This window comes from Cryptotermes secundus, unplaced genomic scaffold (genome assembly GCF_002891405.2).
Source record: "Cryptotermes secundus unplaced genomic scaffold, Csec_1.0 scaffold43, whole genome shotgun sequence".
NCBI lineage: Eukaryota > Metazoa > Arthropoda > Insecta > Blattodea > Kalotermitidae > Cryptotermes > Cryptotermes secundus.
Window position 1 is genome coordinate 1,164,689 of NW_019723298.1, and position 20,681 is coordinate 1,185,369.

The 20,681-nt window shown below is 40.2% G+C and overlaps 1 protein-coding gene across 8 annotated transcripts in view; it reads left to right on the plus strand.

Moving 5' to 3' along the window:
* Positions 1-20,681, plus strand: part of LOC111861617 (tropomodulin) — a 154,399-nt gene that overhangs the window by 78,210 nt on the left and 55,508 nt on the right. The window lies entirely within an intron of this gene.

Consider the following 20,681-nt stretch of genomic DNA (forward strand, 5'->3'; position numbering starts at 1 on the left):
GAAACTTGGTGTGAGTGTAATGTCACTGAAAGCCTTTGTACTGTTCAACTCTATACATTACAACCTACAAAGTAGTAAAGCTACACTCAGCGTCAGTATCTATACTGAACAATCGAGTTGTACACTTCCATACAAGAAATTGTTGCTGTCACCGAAAACATCCTGTCTTGGAGTCTGTATTTGTCAGTTTAATGCAGTTATCATAGCATCCCTCTGCCCACATACAGAAAGTTAGGTGAGATTTATCAGTCATTAGCAATTTTGGGTTACTATAGTAACGAACTGTCCGGCGCTAACACATTGCATGAACAGGAGTTATACAGGTCACGAAGGAGCGAGGCATCTATGAGTTATATATCGTGTCTATTCTGCATATATTGATAGATATTGTGATGTGGTTGTACAAAGGGCAAAAGACAACAGGTAAATTTGTCCCTGTGCTTAGTTAATTAAGCACTATGCCATGAAGATGTGTTGGGCAGTAGAGGTATATTTCCACCATTCTTGACCTCGGGACTAGATGGAGGTGAGTAATCAGCTTCATGCTCAGGCCACTTTACCCGGGAGAAAGAACCCCCAGATAGAAGGCTGGGTGAGCCTCAGAGCCGATCTGGACACTGTCAAGAAGAGAAAAATCTTGCCCTTCCGGGAATCGAATCCGGACCATGTAGCCCGTAGCCTGCCCTATACCGACTCATATGTAACGGGTAGCATACTATATAAAGTAGATCGTTTACGACTTATTATTTATGCGTTTTATTCATGTGAGATGACGTTAAACTTCGGTTTCGGCACATCGATAAGATATGTGACTGAAGAGGATTAAGAGAGAAAGAGGAGGAACTACGAAAGTTTATATAACAAGAGATGAGATCTGCCCAGAATTCTCAACGGGGATTACACTAGTATGCCCTGAAGTTTATTTTATCACTGTTCTCTCATCCACGTATCGTTTGCAAAATGCCTTATTTCAGTAAGTTAAACAGAAATATTTTTTCCCACTGTATTTTATTTCATAATGCATATTTTTAATAGAAATTAGTAGTTAAATGTTGAACTGTGTGGTTTCTTCAGATCTCTTAGTATAATAGATTGCGGAATCAATGAGGCATGTTTATCTAAGAATTTGACTATGATGGCAAGGGGAAGGGGGATATAAGCAGTACGTACAAAATTTTGGTAGGAAAACCTCTTGTTAAAAATACTCTTGGAAGAGTGAGAAATATGTGGAAAGCTAGCGTTAATACGGAGTTTCGGAATACGCTAAGGGGAACGGAGGTGTCTGGAGCTGCCTCCGAACACTTTCCAATGGTGGACTTTGTTATTAGCGGCGTTGAACATTTGGGTTCTTTTCAACAGCGTTAGATACCATCGCAGACGAGGTTAATATTTTACGTTAGCTTCTATGAAACCGGCGTTCAGTGCAGTCTTCATGTTACTTTGCGAGCGCGCACACAGGCGGACAAGCGAGACTCTCCTCCCGTCAATTCGGGCAAACGAACAAGTATAGATTTGGTTCATGGCTGTGTTATTTAGAGAACTGACTGTATAATCGGAAATAATTTAACTATTAATTGCGACGTTGACCGAACTGCAGTTTCAGGAGTTGCTGTACAAATAGAATTGTTGATACATGACTTCCGCACAATTCATTACAAAATCAACAATGTCCAAATCTTTCCCAGAAATTGTGCATTTGGCCGACTTTCATGTTTTTCTTCATAAAGTCATGCGCAACAGGTCTACCCTGGAGAAATAACCCGTGAGAGAGCTAAGCTAATTTAAAGCATCATTACAGCATTTCTCGTGAAAGGACTGAGCTAAAGCAACTATCCCAGCCAGCTGGAGTGACTGTATTTTTTTAATTCGCTTAGTGGGGGGTGGAGTCCAACTGGGTCCACCCGGCACGGCGGCCACTGATTGGCCTATTGTACATGCCCCGGCTGATTACGATGATCTAGAATTTGGTGGAATGAAGATTGGCAAGGGAGACCGAAGTACCCGGAGAAAACCCGCCCCAGCGCCACTTTGTCCACCACAGCTCCCACTTGACCAGACCCGGGATTGAACCCGGGCCGCCTCGGTGGGAAGCCAGCGACTAACCTCTTGAACTATGGCGCGACCTTGGAGTAACTGTAACGTCTAGATCCGTTCCTCAGTTTCAATCTCGGTCGGAACATTGGGTATCCTCACTGAGATTGTCTTCGTTTTCCACGGTCCCTCCAGATAAACGTCTGGGTAGTGCCCCTATTATGTCACGACCATTTTCTTCCAGATCCATTCCAATTTATCAGTCATCTCTCGTCATGTCTTTCTACGCTACTGACAGCGTCATAAAATAGCCCCCGATCGATTAAGAGGTTCTAACATCTGAATTCGTGGGTACGAAGGAGAACGCAATACATGAGCCATCACATTCGTTTCCTGCAAGGCTAACTCGCTTTATAATCATGCCTTCTTGGGAAGGATGTTGGGAAAAACAGTTCACTTTCTTCAAGTGAATGAGAAAACCCAGCTCTTAGGAACTTCGTCTCTGTTTATTTCGTAGTTTTCATTTACCCGAGTTAGTCTCTGATTTATGGTCGCGCCATAGCTCAAACGGTTAGTCGTTGGCTGCCCAAAGCCGCGGCCCGGGTTCGAACACGGGTCTGGTCAAGTGGGATTTGTGGTGGACAAAGTGGCTCTGGGGCTGGTTATCTTCGAGTACTTCAGTTTCCCCTGCCAATCTTTATTCAACCAAATTCTCCATCATCATCATCATAATCACTCGGGGCAGGTACAATAGGCAAATCAGTGGCCGCCGTGCCTAGTGGACCCAGCTACACTCCACCCCCCACTATGCGAATTAAAAAAAATGGTCTCTGATTTACATAGACCCGCAACCATTTAACACCAAGCTGTTTCGGTGTACGGCCCTCAGATTTATTCGGTTAGTTTACAGAATTTACTTGTTTTACTTGTGTTTCTTTTATCAAAAGTTAACAGAGCATGACGTCATATTAGCTGATGTGTATTGCTTACTATGTGTACAGCTATTGTTCAAGTAGACACCAAACTGATAAACACTATCTGAGCACAGTCCTGAGGTTAAGCTCCTCCGCCAGGACGGCCCACAATTGGACAAGAGCTGAGCTAGTCTCATCTATCTGTTTTACCCACAACTTGTCTCCCTGTGACTCGACTGGTGATCCTGCCATCTCCTGGATCTTCTAGGTTAATATTCTCAAAGAGGTTTCCCGACACAAATCCAGTAGGCCCCATGCGTCTCTTTTATTCCCCTAGATTTAACTATTTGAACAACTGTATGTTCATCTTCTGTATAAACCACGAACTTCATATTTATGTTATATGACAAATTGCTCAGCTGGTTCTTAGCACAAAAATTTCCTGGTAAACTGTCTTTAGAGCAGATATAATTGATCGAAATAACTGAGCTATGGACTTCGCCCTTCGTCTGACATATTAAAGAACTCAACGTTTCAGAAACTGGATCTGTTTACGTCTAGTTTCCGAAAAAGTTGTGTTCTTTCGAATACCGGACTATGAACAAACCCTGAGACACCAGTAATCCCGACTGTCAGAAGCGTTTAGAATCGAGATGAAATTTATGTTCTTCCATTAAAGTAAGACAGCGGGATTCACAACCATATAACACAAATTACAAAATTATGGATGTATGCATCATGATCACCAACGTCTCATATTATTTAATTAATTATATTTGTTTTATTTAATGATATTTTAGCATCTCAGACTATATATCGTTGGGTGATCAGACGAAGGATATGTAAGGCAGTGGTCGTGGGCTAATTTATGTTACTATTCCGGAATTTTCCTAGAGATACAGAGGAAGACCACGAAACAGCTCAGTCGGTATAGGCGGTGTCCCGACCGAAGTTCGAACTGGGCATTTCCCGAATACAAGATAGAAGCGTTACCGCTTGACGTAGCCTGCTAGGTGTTTTGGAAACGACGTAGGATTATAATAGTTTTCGACCTAACTTAAAGCCAGAATTTTCAGGCTTTATACCTCTCCTGTCATAATAATTCTCATTTTCATAGCATAGAGTATAAATATTTTCCAGTTGGCATATGATATTTGGGCCGGTCACGGTAGCCGAGCGGTCTAAGGCATGCACTGTCTTCGCTCGCTCGGAAGCCGGGATCGTGGGTTCGAATCCCACTCAGGGCATGGATGTTTGTGTGTGTTTTTCTGTGTTTGTCTACAGGTAGAGGCCTTGCGACGAGCTGATCACTCGCCCAAGGAGTCCTACCGTATGTGTAAGATCTAGAAAAACTGAAGTGAGCGGAGTTCATGGAGGTAGGCCTAGGCCCACTGGGGCTGTAGTGCCAACGAAAAAAAAAAATGTGATGTTTGGAGTAATTATTCTTCCGGTAAGCTCTCCTAATGCCGAAATGTTCTTTAACCGTGTAAATATATAATAACTATATGAGCCATATGATTCATCATTTTAAAGTTCTATATATTTCTCACAAAATGTGTTGATATGTTTCAAGTGATTCTCAGAACAAACAACAACTATTTCCCTAAACAACGTTAACTGATTCGTTTATGCAACTCAGAGGTAGTGCGTGAGACAGGAAGTGAATCTCTAAATGTTGCTGAAATGATAATCATACTGTAAAGTTGAATAAGGAAACGTGGAAGCCACTTTCTGTTGTAAACTTAATGAAGGAAATCAATACTGTCAAGGCAAGAGAAGGTCAGCTTGATTAGATTAATGGCTGCCGACAGAATTAAACGAGTCATGTATTAAATAGATTATGTGCAGAATGTTGATACGCACAAATTATACTTTCTTTAAATAAAGATAAGTATAATTATCAGAGGGAATAATATCTTCTGTTGTAGTTAATTAGTCTTATTGCAGAAAATAATCATAACACTTAGATGGTTATGTAAACTAAATAAAACAACCAAATTTTTATTACAGTATATTGACATAAAAATTACAAAGTTGATAAAACAGTATTAATAACTTGTTGATATGTTCATGCAAAAAAGTCTGTACTACGGTTTCAGGGAATATTTTTGCTTTTCGTGATGGTTATTTACATTTATCTTTTCTTGTGGGTGAGGACATATAAAGAAAATTATATTCCGTTAACAAAATTACTTAATTGTCTTTTGGTTATCTCATTTTTTCCTTGGCACTACAGCCCCAGTGGGCCTAGGCCTACCTCCATGAACTACTCCGTTCACTTCGGTTTTTCTTTATCTTACACATTTGGTAGGACTCCTTGGGCGGGTGATCAGCTCGTCGCAAGGCCTCTACCTGTAGACAAACACAGAAAAACGCACACAAACATCCATGCCCTGAGTGGGATTCGAACCCACGATCCCGGCTTCCGAGCGAGCGAAGACAGTACATGCCTTAGACCGCTCGGCTACCGTGACCGGCTTGGGTATCTCATACCAGTACATAAAATTGTAGTATATCCAGTTAATTACCTCAAACATACAAAATAGGAATACATCACATAATCTAGTGAAAAAAAACTTTAATTATTTTTGTGATATTTTCTTCACAGCGACGTCTCAAATAATTCAGATTTCCCCATGTTCCATATAGAATGGAACTTTTCTGAATGACTAAAATGTAAACTTTTCATGACGTGAGGAATATTTTGAGGAGCAATTTATGTCTCTTTATTTACATAGAAAAATAAGTTCTAAACATAAATTGATAGCCGATAAACTACAGCCAATAGACCGCGCCATAGCTCAAGCGGTTAGTCGCTGGTTTCCCACCGCATCGGCCCGGGTTCGATCCCGGGTCTCGTCAAGTGGGATTTGTGGTGGACAAAGTGGCGCTGGGGCGACTTTTCTCCGAGTTCTTCGGTTTCCCCTGCCAATCTTCATTCCACCAAATTCTCCATCATCATAATCACACGGGGCAGGTTACAATAGGCCAATCAGTGGCCGCCGTGCCGAGTGGACCCAGTTGGACTCCATCCCCGCTAAGCGAATAAAAAAAACTACAACCATCTCTTAGGCATAAATTAGCTTAGTTTTTATGATCCACAGTAATATGTTTCTCTTTTTAAATATTTATAACAACCTGAATTAGCTGTTCAGGAACACTCTTTTAATTATACTTGTTTTTTTTCAATTTGACAAAGATTTCAATATAGTCTATAAAGAGAACATTTTTTAATCTGAATTTCCCTATATTCTTTATAACTTATTTTAGAGAAAAAACATTGTCAGCACAGGATCTGCCGAATTTAAATTCTGATTATTTCCCTCTTTGTTACACCCCTGCAATATTTCTCGTTCCCGTTATAACTTTAATTATAATTTTCCCTCTCACGTCATTATTTCGTTTCTGCCATCCTCCGTTAAAGCAGTAAAATAAGCTACATTTTTACTCATTTTCGAACATGCAGGTACCACATGTGTCAGTGTATGCAAACCAGACGTGAGAGCGACAGAGCGTACACAGAAAGACAACACGCATACATAACCATCAACTGCGTCTTTTCATTTTCTATTTCTTTTATAGGTTTGTAGCCACTTTGAATACTGTATCCTCTGTAAACCCTTCTGCCTTTAAATATTATTGCAGATTTGTGATTCCTAGGAAATAACCTTCCATACAACGTTTTGCTCTGATGTATCATGTAAATTTATGAATTTCCTTATACTCTATCTTAAGTACCACTCGAAAAGGATGTTATTGAAACTTTTGAACTAATGTAGATATTTTCTACTGCTACTAATCATTATTGCCCTCTGTTTTAACGAATAATTTTATATTACTGTATTTAGATCCCACCTAAATAATATTTTTTTCTGTGGCGCTACAGCCCCAATTTGGGCCTAGGCCTACCTCCATGAAACTCACCTAAATAATATAGCCATTCTTATGAATAATATTAATTTCTTTCTTCTCATCTGCTGCCTAGAACTATAACAATTAGACTACACAAAAGTTAATTTTGTCTGTGGTTCTGTATGGGTGTGAAGTAAGGAAGGAACATCGACTGAGGATGTTTGAGAACAGGGTGTTGAGAATACTTGGACTCAAGAGAGATGAAGTGAGAGAAGGTTGCAGAAAACTCCATAATGAAGAGCTTCATAACTTGTACTATTCTCCAAGTATAATTAGAACGATCAAGTCAAGGAGGATGAGGTGAACAGGGCATGTAGCACGAATGGGGAGAAGAGGAATGCATGTAGGATTTTGGTGGGAAAGCCAGATTGAAAGAGACCACTCTGAAGACCAAGGCGTAGGTTGGAGGACAATATTAAAATGGATCTTAGAGAGATATAATGGGATGGTATGGATTGGATTTATCTGGCTCAGGATGGAGAACGGTTGAGGGCTCTTGTGATCACGGTAATGAACCTTCGGGTTCCATAAAATTCTGGAAAGTTCTTGAGTATCTGTACAATTGGCAGCTCTTCGAGAAGGGCTCAGCTCCTTGAGTGAGTGAGTATTTAGATCCCACCTAAATAATATAACCATTTTTATTAATAATATTAAAATTGTTCTTGTAACTTAATGTAATATTCTTCTGAAATATCTCTTCTACTATCTTCGGGTTATATAATCCACTTACACCAAGTAACCTTCATCAGTTTCACCACGTAGAAGTATTATTCTTTCCTTGACCCACATGTAAGACAGATGCCCTTTCTCTTTTTGCTTGGATGATGTCGCTACTCCACAAAATGATTTCATTTTCTTGACTGACTCCACTGTATATAATTACGCATTTATCAATGTCGGTGTTATATTTTAATTTGCTTGATTTGTTTCATTCTGGTCCGTCACACTAACAACATTACAAAAGGTTAATTAATTGCGTCCAGTGTGATTGATGGTTTTTTCTTTTTAATCTTTTAATAAAAGATTAAAAAGAAAAAAAACATGTCACATTGGCCGGAATTAATAAACCTTTTGTAATAACTTTTAATTTATTTTTGGTTTTCTCTAATATACATGTTATTTGTTCATAAATTGTTTTATATTTTTAGTTCTTGTGTTTTACTAGTTGTCTCAAGCATATTCCAAGTAGCTAAATTTACATTTCTTGTAATTCAATGTCATTTAACCCTACGTGACAGAATTATCTTGGATTATCTATCCAGTTCTGAACTTTGTCGGCAAAATTATGTCCTAATGTCGTAACGGAGGCGACGGAGCGGATGTGTGACGAGGGGACCGCAACTTTTCTGCCTTCGAGCTTGTAAGATTCTTCCCTTAGATGAGCTGCCTTCTCAATGGCTACAGAGCTTCATCTGCCCCGATCTATTCTTAGCCTCATCCCTGTTTGCTTTTTACCGGCTGGCAACCTAACCTTACCCAGCACAGCCGTCTAGGTCATTCGAGGTTGCTGAGCCTTCCTACCAGGGCGAGAAGGCAGGCTTTTTTCTGCGTCAACTCGCATATTCTTCTGTATGATGCAATGGATTGATTGGCTGTCAAAGGTTTCAGAATTAATTCTAAATCAGACGAGACCGCTAGGGCTGATAAGTGAGAAGAGGAGGAGAAAAAGGAATAATAGAAAGAAATGGAAGAAGATGAAGAAATGTTTCTCTCAAAATTGTCTACTGAAACAAGGGACGTGATGAACTCATCTTATCAGAACGACCTGTTTAAATTGTTATGCTTTCAGTGGTACACGGAAGATGCAGGGGTGGTAACTGCTGCTCTCCGTCGCCAACTTCACGGAATAAAATTCTTGCGGACTTGCAACAACAAGAAGTAGCAGCTGTGTCGCTCTGTTCTCAGAAGTCATGATTTCGAAATTTGCTATTCAGCATGAATGTGAAACCTAATTATAATAACAAATATTTTCTTCCGACCGCAACGGAAAACGCAGATGGTTCTCCAGTTATTTCCGCTTTCATATTTCTGCTATAAACCTCTGTCTGTTTGCTTGCTTGCTTACACTGTCTTATCCAGAAGCAAATTTCCTGGAAGAAACCTTTAAAACGCCCTCTTCTCCTGATATTAAAAGTCAGCCTTCGGTCTTATAAATATCTTAAAACTTAGACAGTCTTATTAATTCTAAAATGTAAATTTCGACCCAGCCTCTGCTAATATTTAACCTCTGTGCCATAGACAATTTTTTTTCCTGTTTCCAGTCTCCACCCTTTGCTTATAATTTGTAGTGCAATGCTTTATCATCAACACTTTATCACTAATTTATTCTTCGTTTCGAACATGCGTTCAAGCTTTTAAACCTTCGTCACTGGTTTTCCTCCATAGCCATATTGTGCTGCTCGACCTATATTGCACTACAGGCACTAGAAACCTTGGCTTTTACATGATGCGTAAACCATTTTTACAACAGCACATAACATTCCAGAAATTTGAACATTAAATTTTAGAATTTAAGATAGTTATTACGTTTAATATTACTTTTACTACTCCTGAAAGTTCTTTAAATAAAGGAACACCTCGGAAATACTGCAGGTTCGGTTCCAGATCATCGTAATAAAGCGAGTCACAGGAATGTTTTGGTTTTTCAGTATATATAAAAGTTATTTTTACCCTATATCGTAGTCTATTAAGTGTGGAACAGCGTTATGTCTAAAAACAGTGTACATACCTTAACTAAAAATACTTTATTGCTAAAAAATGCTAATCATCTGAGCTTTCAGGGAGCCGTAATGTTTTTGCTGATGGAGGGTCATACTTCGATGTTGATGGCTACTGACTGATCAGGGTGGTGTTTTCTGTAGGTTGAGTAGCTGTAATAATTTCTTAAAAATAGACAACAATGAAGATTGGCGAATCGAATGACTTTTCATTTCACGAAAGATCCCTTTGTAGCATTTTACCCACAGTAGAACTTCTTTCAAAACTGGAGTCAGTCCTCTCAAAACCTGCCCCTGCTTTATCAACTAAGTGTATGTAAAAAGTAAAAAAAGTAAAGCTATCCCTGTAACAGGCCGTGAAGGCCCATAGGGTTGTGAGACGTTGAGGGTCCCACATTACCTTGACAATTGGCTCAAAGATGGCGGTAAGGTTGTCAGCCTTACGCGCCGGCCGCGCTTTACTCCCCAGGAAAATTATTTACAACTAAGTGTATGTACCATTCTAAATCCTTTGTTGTCATTTCAACTATGTTCGCAGCATCTTCATCAGGAGTAGATTACATCTCAAGAAACCATTTTCTTTGCTCATCCATAAGACACAACTCGTCAGCCGTTAAATTTTATCATGAGATTGCAGAAATTCAATCACACCTTCAGGCTCTACTTCTAGTTCTAGTTCTAGTTCTTTTGCTATTTCCACGACATCTGTAATTACTTCCTCCACTGAAGTCTGGAGCTCCTCAGAGTCATCTGTGAGGGTTGGAATCAACTTCTTCCAAACTCTTGTTATTGTTGATATTTTGAGCTCCTTCCAGGAATCACGAATGTTCTTAATGGCGTGTATAAAGTTGAATCCTTTCCAGAAATTTTCAATTTACTTTACCCACATCCACCAGAGGAATCACTGTCTGTGACAGCTATAGCATTACGAAATGTATTTCTTAAATAGTAAGACTTGAAATTCGAAATTACTTCTTGACCTTCAATTTGTGAAGAACGCAATATCTGCGAAGCGCAGTAAAGCGACGTATGCCTGTATGCTTATAATGTTCCCAGTTAAAGCCCACAGCATCAGTCAGTTCTTGCTTCAATAAGCATATTTACACAACCGATATCAAGTGTTAATTTTATATTACCTTAATTATGTCAATTTGAATAATTTTCTTCTAAGTTCCTGGAGATAAATAATAACATTACACTTCTTAATGCAGGTTTTCATTTGAAAACTTTCCACTAATTGTTGATTCTTTTCACGAATAAAGCAGAAATAGAAATGCCTGCAGATGGTTGAATTTCCTTTTAACAGCTGTCGATACATTAGCCAGATGGTTGGCTCAAATGTTAATGTATTCTAAAATCTAATTATAAATTCTAACTCTGGCTAGAGCTGAGATCTCTCCCCTGCAAAAGACTTAGAGGTCACTGAACTTTTAATAAACTTTCTTTCAATTTGTTCCAAGTGAGTGCTGGGCTGGTATCTTAAAATAGATTGCGGCCGTAGAAAATAGAGAACTACCTTGGATACTAATTGTCTGTCTTGTGGCCAGAGTATAAACTCGAACTTCATATGTCTGGAGTTCGATACTCATGTGAAATATGCAGAGAGAAAGATTGCGCTTGGAATAATGCCAATGTTCACGTAACCAGTTCAAGAGGTTTCTTTGTAATGAACAAGAAAAAGTAATTTCACCATTTTCGAGTAACTTTAAAAACGTATTTTATTTACGCATTTGTCTCTCTTTAATCCAGTATCCAGACAGCCTGGATATTTCTTATACGTTGAGAACCTTCTCTCCTACTGACTTGCGATGTGGCACAATTCAGCTTCGTTGAGTTGACATGCATCAGGATACGCATCAGTGGAATGGAATTTTTCATGTAAGATTTGAGGCTTTCACGGCGGTGACTATGAAGAAAGCAGTCTTCTGGGATTTGGCACCGTGTATATGTGGTGTTAACCGACGTTCCTCCGAAACGTCGGTTAACACCACATATACACGGTGCCAAATCCCAGAAGACTGCCTTCTTCGGAATTTTTCATGTTGCATTATTTTAAGGCAAAAACGATACATATTTGTCAAGCTGTTCTAACGATTTTTTGATATTGGCTTTCACATAAACACGCTGTAGGTTGTTCCGTATGCATCTAGAGTAGAGATTGAGAATTCTGTCGCTTCCTGGTTCCAGATATGCATGAAATAAAATATTCAGCAATAAAAGAGTCATAGACAGTTCTCGTCAAAATTGCGAGCACGGCATATTCTTTGCTTTTTTCACGTCAGGGCATATGCAGTAATGCTCGTTCCTCTAACAAAGGCCACTCCACGTTTTCGTCAGTCTGCCTTCTCGACTGTGAAATTTGAAAGTGAGTAGGAAGTATTTCGCTTGAGTTGTTACTGACCTATTGCACAACTGCCAAAAGTGGAGGCTCGGGGAATTTGGTTTCGGAGTTACATTTCCCTTGAAAATTTCCTTGTTGATGATTTATTTCATGTTTATTTTCCCTCACTTTATTTCAGATTTATTCTCCCACTACATTCAAACTTAACTCATTCCCCTTCTTTTGTCAGTCTCAAAAAAAAAAAAAAAAAAAGAAATCCCATAATATTATACTGTAGCGCCCTGTTGCACATTATCAATTAATTAACAAATATCTACGATTTTCCGTCTTACATGCAACACAATTTAAACTGTTTAAAAGTTATTACATATACGTGTATATATATAATGCGTTTTTAAAACTTATTTTGAAAACCACTGCATCTTTCGACCATCATTGGTCATCATCAGGTGTTTTTAAAAATTGTTTTGTAGAGACCGCTGTGCTTGCGTTTTTCTTTCTAATGTAGGACGTGTAGCCCCATCACACATTCGTGTTTTTCGCGGTGCTGCTGAGAAATCTCACACGAAAATTTTCCCCAAATTGTTGTCTATATCAGCGTTCCGCAAAATTATAGCCTCCCCTCCCTTTTGGTGTGGCCATAAACTTTCTTCTGGGTCCGCCGAAGTTGCTAATACTCTAATTTGAATGCATATGAAGTGATAAAAAGCCACACTATTTATACCTACACACATTGATACCTATGAAATATTTGTAGTTATATTTTTAAATTTCGGAATTATATTTTGAAACGATTTTAATAGCGTGACATACAAATCCATTGCTAAGTAACGGCTGGTTGAAACGTGTCTGCGAGGTTATGACAGAGGCATCGATTCCTAGGCAAAGCATACAGAAACGTTTCCGTTATAACAGATAGGTGAAAGTTGTTCACACAGCAACGAAAAACAGACACGCGAAGTCGGAACCCTTGGAAATGGTGATATCTATACGGTTCGACAAAACCTACGTCAGGAAGAGACAGACTACAAGATTCTATACGGGTTCGAATACCTCAACCGTGACCCTGCGAGTCGTAGGAGGCGACGAAAAGGGAAGTCTCAAATTTGAGACAGTAATATATGTAATAATATAAATGCCGTCGTGAATTCAACAATTTATTTGGTTGTAGTTCTTTGTCTTTACTTCCTCTACACTATATGTTTCGGCCGTAACTGGCCATCATCAGGTATATTTTTCACACTGCACACAATCCAAAATCTAAAACACCAGCCTGTCAGTTTTATTTAAAATCTTGCCAACATACGCTCGTCGATTTGATTTTAGAATTACAGTTTAAAATTTAAAATGTTTTAAAATTTAAAATTCAAAATTTAAAGTTTTAAATCACAGGGATACCTGCTCTGTGTGTACACGTGCTGCAGCGGCTATTTCTAGTTTCCAGCACCGTTCACGTATTATTTTGTGCAGGCTTCCTGTGTGTGTGTCGCTGCTCATCTTTAATACAACTACAACCAAATAAATTGTTGCATTCACGACGGCATTTGTATTATTACATACAGAAGTGTATAGCGCAACAGGATGCTTAAATATAATATAAACATAATATTGAGACAGTAATATATGGTCTCGAGTACCAAGGGTCTCGGACCCGAGAAAGACTGCCCTGGCAAGGACCAACAGCATATACAAAAGACAGACCCGTCCTCTCGTCAGAGAGGGCGCCCACAGAAAACAAGACCGTGACTGTCAAACAGTAATAAAGATCTGGTCGCAAGCCACAGATGAGTGCTTTATGCCAAGACAGACTGGCCGACTGAGCGTCGGTCGTAACATATGACTCGACTCGGGCGCAGAACTGCTCACCGAATTCGTACAAGGAGTGTTGAACACTTTCCAGTAACCTTTTGAAGTGTTATAAGTATCTGTAGATCCGCCTGGTGATTCTCTAATAAATCGATTCATAAATCCAGAGAACCGATTAATTACTTGTCGCGCTATTAGGATACGTGACAATGGATTGGTAGGCGTCAGACTTTCTTCTTCATACCGAGGGAGACTCAGACTAAATGAATTTGGGAAGCACCGGCCTGGATCATGATGGTTGGGAGACATCAGACTTTCTTCTTCATACCGAGGGAGACTCAGACTAAATGAATTTGGGAAGCACCGGCCTGGATCATGAAGGTTGGGAGGCGTCAGACTTTCTTCTTCATACGTCATGTCATAATATAGAGATTTCATGTTACTTCCAGACCAATCAGCGGTTATTAACCTAAACAGTATTAACAAGTTTGTCTTTGTAATAGAGAATCTTTGTTTCCTGAGAGACAGGAACTGAGTTTTAAAATAATATTTTGACGAATTTACTGCATAAAAGGATTAAGGTAATTTACCAACGAGTCGGTCTACAGCATTTGTCTTCAACTTGTAGATCGCATAGTTAAATTAAATGATTATATGCTTATATATTTGAAAATTTACTTCCGTTTGGAGCATATATAAATAGCTATTCCAGATACAGGAGAAAAAAAAACTGACGATTTTAAGAAGACTCGGGAGCAGTATCCCCTTCAGTCGTCTGTTGTTTCTGTCAGTAGCTCGCCAAAACTAGGCTGACGGAAAAGTCGGTGACAGTCAAAATATTGAAAACCGTGGACAGCACACTTACAACGCTGTCGCTATTCTTCATAATTTACAAATCACTACACGCTAAGTCTTCTCCAGCCTGCAGTATCTTCACTAGTCACTGCTTGGTAACAGTTCTCAACGATGGAGAAACCTTAGCTTATGTGCTCACGTCGTTATTGTCCGGCGAATGCTCCACAAATGAGCTGTCAACTCTTCTCAGGCTCCCTTACAAAATTCATCTGGTTTGCCATAGTTTTCGAAAGTGAAGACTAGGCCTGAGTCTCATTTTCGACGAGTTACCCAATTGTGTTCCTTATAACCCCTTTGCACGAACCGAGTAGAAAACACCGTTTCCAATTTGTATTTCTATTGTAGCATGCGTATTCGTTGTTGCGGGAACGTGTTTACCGATCCGTTTCCTAGAAAGGGCCGTTGTTTTTTGGCTTACACTCTACAATATTATATTACTTAAGTCATTCTATATCGTAAGGCGGAACCTAGATAGTTCAATCAGTATCTTGTCTAGGCTACAACTGAACAACCAAGGAAAAGGTCTTCGATTCCAGGCAGAGGCAAGAGATTTTTCTCTTCTCCAAAATTTCTATATCGGATCCGGGGACCAGCCAGCCTCCTATCCAACAAATACTGCGGACTTTTCCCCAGGGGGTAAAGTGGCCGGGGCATGAATCTGACCTCTAGCTGTAATCAAGTTCCGAGATTAAGAATGCGTATAATTATATTTTCTCTCTTCCATACGTCTGCATGGCTTGGTCCCTAATTAAGCCAAGGAAGAACTTCACCTGTAAGCTTCTATCTATGGCTCTACATCCCTTTGTTGGACTTTGGCCGCATTCAGTTTCTTGACTTTTTTACACAGTCAGTAGGAGTCCTTTGATGGTGGATTATCCAGTCTCAGGGCCGCTACTTGCACACATGACAGCACAAACACAGAATAACCACACACAGACATCCATGCCTCCAGTTGGATCGAACCCAGGATCCCAGTGTTTGAGCGAGCGATGACAGTTCATGCTTTAGACAACTCGGCCACTGTGATTGATACCTGTAAGCCTCTTGTAGGCTCTGTTTGCATTAGAGGACTTGACCCTGTACATTAGGCCTCACTGCAGAAGAGCAGAGTGCAGTGACGGGTGTGACAGCACATTTCTTAGGGAGGATCGGTAAGGAAGCTGTTGTGGCTATCCTTAAATTCTCCCTCCGTCATTTACCTAGCCGTACTGCAGAAAACTTGTGACACGATCATAGGCAGACATGAGCGTAGATCGGATAGATGATATCTTCTTGATTCCAAAGCGCTCTCTGTTTGATGTTGCTATGTACAGTGCCCTAAGGTGTCAGTACTATATCGTATTTATAATTTCTTAATGGGGTGAGACTGAGTCCACTTGGTACGTCTGCCACTAATTGGCATATTGTAGCAGCCCCGGATGACAGATGATGAGCGTGGAGCAGTCGGTGGAATGAGAATTGACAGGGAAAACGGAAGTAATAGGAGGAAACCTGCCCCAGCGCCACTTTGTCCATCACAAATCCCACATGACCTGGTCTGGGCTCGAACCCGGGCGCCCGCGGTAGGAAGCCAGCGACTAAACGCTTAAGCTATGCCGCGACCTACTATTTTTCTAACAGTGATACTTAAAGAAATTAATTCCAGAACCTACATTATGATATCTGGCAGCTGGCGGGTTCGAGTCTTGATCAGGTGGATTTTTTTTCTTCTTTCATTTACATAATCCTTCCAGCAGCACTATGACTCTGGGGTCGACTTAGCCTCTAACATAAATGAGTACCAGGAATTTTCCTGGCGGGGAAAAGGGCGGCCGTCGCGTCAGGCTGATAAACTTACCACCATCTGTGAACCGATTGTCTAGAAAATGTAGGAGCCTCGACGTCTCACAACCCTATGGGCCTTCAAGGCCTGTTACAGGGATGGTTTTACCTTTATTTACATTATGATAATTATATTCATAATACGAATTGGCGATTCTTCTTGAGGTTTAATACTGGTTTGGAGCGTTTTCCTACTTCTGGAAAGATGTTTCGACCCCAGTTCAGGATTGTATGTGTTCCTCATTTCGATTCCAAAATCTTCGGACTGCGAGACAGATGCTTCACCTTGACGCTACCTCGTTTCTTACACGTAGTAGCAGACCTTGATTCTGCGTAACATTTTTCACGGAGCCACATGTGCGGAACATTTTAATGGTATAAATGGGCTGAACACGAGCTCTGCATTAGCGACCATCGTTGCTGTCTTGTAGAGTCTAATTTATTTTTGTTGTGAATTGGCGGAAACATAAAGGGATTTCTGCTCAGCTGGCCACATGAACTAGCTGTCGCACCAAAGCGTCTTCGAGGGTTAATGTCACGAACAGACGGTGTAATATTCTGGGCGACGACCCTAGGTATCACCTTAAGCTAGTAATTAGAATGTCCTGTCTGAGAAGGTTAGTCTGAGGCAAGTCACGTCACAGTTTACTTAGAGCGTTACTGTCTGTCTACAATTCCTCATGATTTTCTCAAACTGAAGGGGAGGATGGTTGTAAAATTTCTTATTTCATATTACATACTTGCAGATGCATAAAGAGTGGGCCAAACTGCTGGCCTTTTCAGCTTGAGCTTTATTGATCTATTGTACATTAATTTCGCATAATGTCCCCTTTCACAGGAGTACCAACTGTCTAAAAGTTCTAATGGATTCTTAGTTCTAGAATTAGTTGTGAGTCAGAAAAGACTTTTAAGGAGCTGAAGAAAATTTTTAATTTTAAATAGAAAATCAAATATTATTTCGAAGTCGATACTAACTAAATTAACTCCACTGAGAAGAATATTTCTCTGTAAATTAATAGTCGTTCAGTTGGTCGAAAAAATTACTTGCTTGTACGGAAGCCAGAATTTCCCTACCGCCCTCGTAAGAACCTATCCTGTGCCGTACGAATACAGTCCACAGAATTCGTCCTGTTTAGTTAAGACCAATTTTAATATCATCTTCCCTGCGTCCCCCTGTTGGTCTTTCTGTTTCAGGTTTTCCATTAAACTTCTGTACTCATTCTTCACAGCTTCCGTTCGTGCTACAGCCCATCTCAATCATTACAACGCAAATTTTTAAGCTTTCATTGTGTAATTATCTCTATCCTGTTGTCATTTCCTCTCTATTAAGTCCAAATAGTTTCCTCGTCAATATATGAGGTTCCCAGTTCTTATAAAAATATATGTTAGATAATGCAGTGCGGTGGGTTTTCTAGAGAACGCTTACATGAAGCGAGCGTAACGGGTTATACGTCAACCCGACCTGATAAGAGGAGCGTCCGGCTCTTCCACTAGAATGAGAGCTTACAAGAGATACCTCACTTTAAGTTGACAATATACGTTCTTTCATGTTCCTTGAAAGGGAAGATTGGCCTTGCTCATAATAGGTGGCAGATGTGCGAGTAGGCCGTTACAAGCATCTCTAACAATATGCAGACAACTCAATTACGTAACAATAGAATAATAAGCTAGTTAGTTAACCGCAAATAATGGATAATAATGAGGATCTGCTGTAAAGGAGACCAAGGTTCTTAGAGGAACTTAGGGCCAAGGAGTAAGTAAGTCGACTACGTATGCCTAACATACATAATAAAGCAAGTAATATTAATACTTGAGTGATTTATGTCTTTAAGATATTTGAAAATGACAATAACTCACGAAATTATTATGAAATTAAGAAGATGCTTAAGTATTGACATACATACTGCTATTCAGCGCAGAATTGTTTATCTTCTATTCCTGTTTCAAACCCTAATATATATAAAATATTAATTGTATATGAGTATGAAACTTAGTCACTAACTGCCGGGAAAGAATATTAATTAAGTATGATAATAAGGACTAATTTATTTCGACCTGAGTGAGGTGACGTAATAAAGGATTGGGGGTCGTTACATAATGGGCATCTTAGTAGGTCGTACCCTTTTCCTAATATTATTACGGTGATGTTGATGTGATTCGGGTGACTGGGGCCATGTGAAAGCTCACTCTGTGTGTCCAACTTTCCGGCGGAACCCACTGCCTCCATCTTCACGGCAAGAAAGTAAGTCGAGAGGGAATATGATGCGTGATATACAGAGAAGGATGGCACGTTTTGGGCTATGCGAGAGCCAAAGGGAACCCGTTACCCTTAAAATGACGTAAGGGCAAACATTTTCCATTTTGTCACGTTATGTAACAGGAACCATTTTCCCGCTCGATTAACTCTTCTGTCAGGAAGTTGAAGGCTACAAGTTGTTTCGAAACATTGACAAAACAGTCGCTTACACAACGTGCAATGATCCATAAAGAGCATCATCATCACCTCCAAGCCTAAAATCAGTACTCATTTAGGTAATTAAGTGAGGAAGGATGCGACGGCCGGTGTGCGAGTCTATAGCACTCATGAAGGAAACGAGAAGTGTTGTACGTGGATGCAGAATTCTGTCTAAAAAAGTAGAAGAGAAACCAAACATGGGAGGCTTACGCGTAGATATGAAGGTATTATTAAAATTAGGCAGTAATCAGGCTTCGAGATGCGCTCTTAATTAAAATTGCCCAGAATATGATTTGGCCCGTAGAAGTTTGTTGGCATGTTGGTCAACCTTAACTTTCTGCCTTTAGGTAGCCCAAATTTACTGGACACGTTAATAATTTTATAGATTTTTTCCATACACACAAACCTGTCTATTTGTAATAGCTGTAATCTCTTGCTGTACCTAATATATTAAGTAATTTAACACCTTTGCGTAGGTGAGTGGACAATATTAAAATGGATCTTAAAGAGATAGGATGGGATGGTATGGATTGGATTGATCTAGCTCAGAATAGGGACCAGTGGAAGGCTTCTGTGAACACGATAATGAACCTTCGCGTTCCATAAAATGCTGGGAAATTCTTGAGTAGCTGCAGGATCGGCGGCTCGTAGAAAAGCGCTCAGCTCCATGAGTAAGTAAGAAAATTAAACACTTTTCCGTTGTCAAGCAGTTGCGACTTTAGTAAAGCAGAATAAGTATAACATGAGCACAGTTTCTCTGGTTTAAATAATCGATTACTAACGTACGAGTATCTCTGGTGTATTTACAATTGCTGGGTTGAACAGGTTAGAGGGTATCGTGTAGGTGAGCCCAAATTCTTAACTTACTCACGGTCGCCAACAATCGTCGCCATGCTAGTGCATTTGCTGAAGACAGTGGTGGTACTCGTAAGTAACGATATGTCAGTACACCTATGCATGTCGCAGAGTCACAGACAGGAATTTAGATCGGGGAGGGGAGGTCAAAACTCTCTGACATGTAATTGTTGTCACAAGGAGGACTCCTGACCACGGGGTCATGTCGGATGTGCGCCATGTTGAGGAGGCACGCGGAAGGCCAGTGGCCGCAGTCCAGCCTCTGTCTCTTTCTCTCTATCACTATAAATAATCTAGTGCACAGATCACCAAGTATAGGGTGTTGGCCGGCTGCCACTCCCTCGGCGTGCGCCCCCCGCCTTGTCCCCCTCCCGCCAGTATTCGCTATTCTTGGCTTTGCGATGTTTTCTTCACCACCCGCTGATCAGCCGGCAGACGACTCTTTCATCTCTGCCGCCAGCTTTGATTATAACAGGTGGCCTTGACCTTACATGATTAACATTACTATGAACAGCTGATAACGATACACAAATGCCCAACCAAGGAACCCCAGAGCAGAAACTTTATAAGAACACAGTAGCAGTCACGTAATAACAGAGGGTGTTAAAAGTTGTCTCAGTTAGGTTATATTTGTTACGTTTATCGGAATTTAAACGGTTTACAGTTCATGTACATCATTATGCCCTGTAATTGAGCGAAGTTTCTGACTACGATTGTTGTATTTTCAGGTAGCAAATTGAACAAAGAGTAATGTTGTCTTCTGAAGCTACCAGTAAATTTACTGAGTGATTAAATTAAAAAAAAATAGAAAGGTATATTTTAACTAAGTCCACTTGGCCGCGCAATAGCTCAAGCGGTTAGTCGCTGGCTTCCCACCGCGGCGGACCGTGTTCGATCCCGGGTCTGGTCAAGTGGGATTTGTGGTAGACAAAGTGGCGCTGCGGCGGGATTTCTCCGTCTACTTCGGTTTCCCC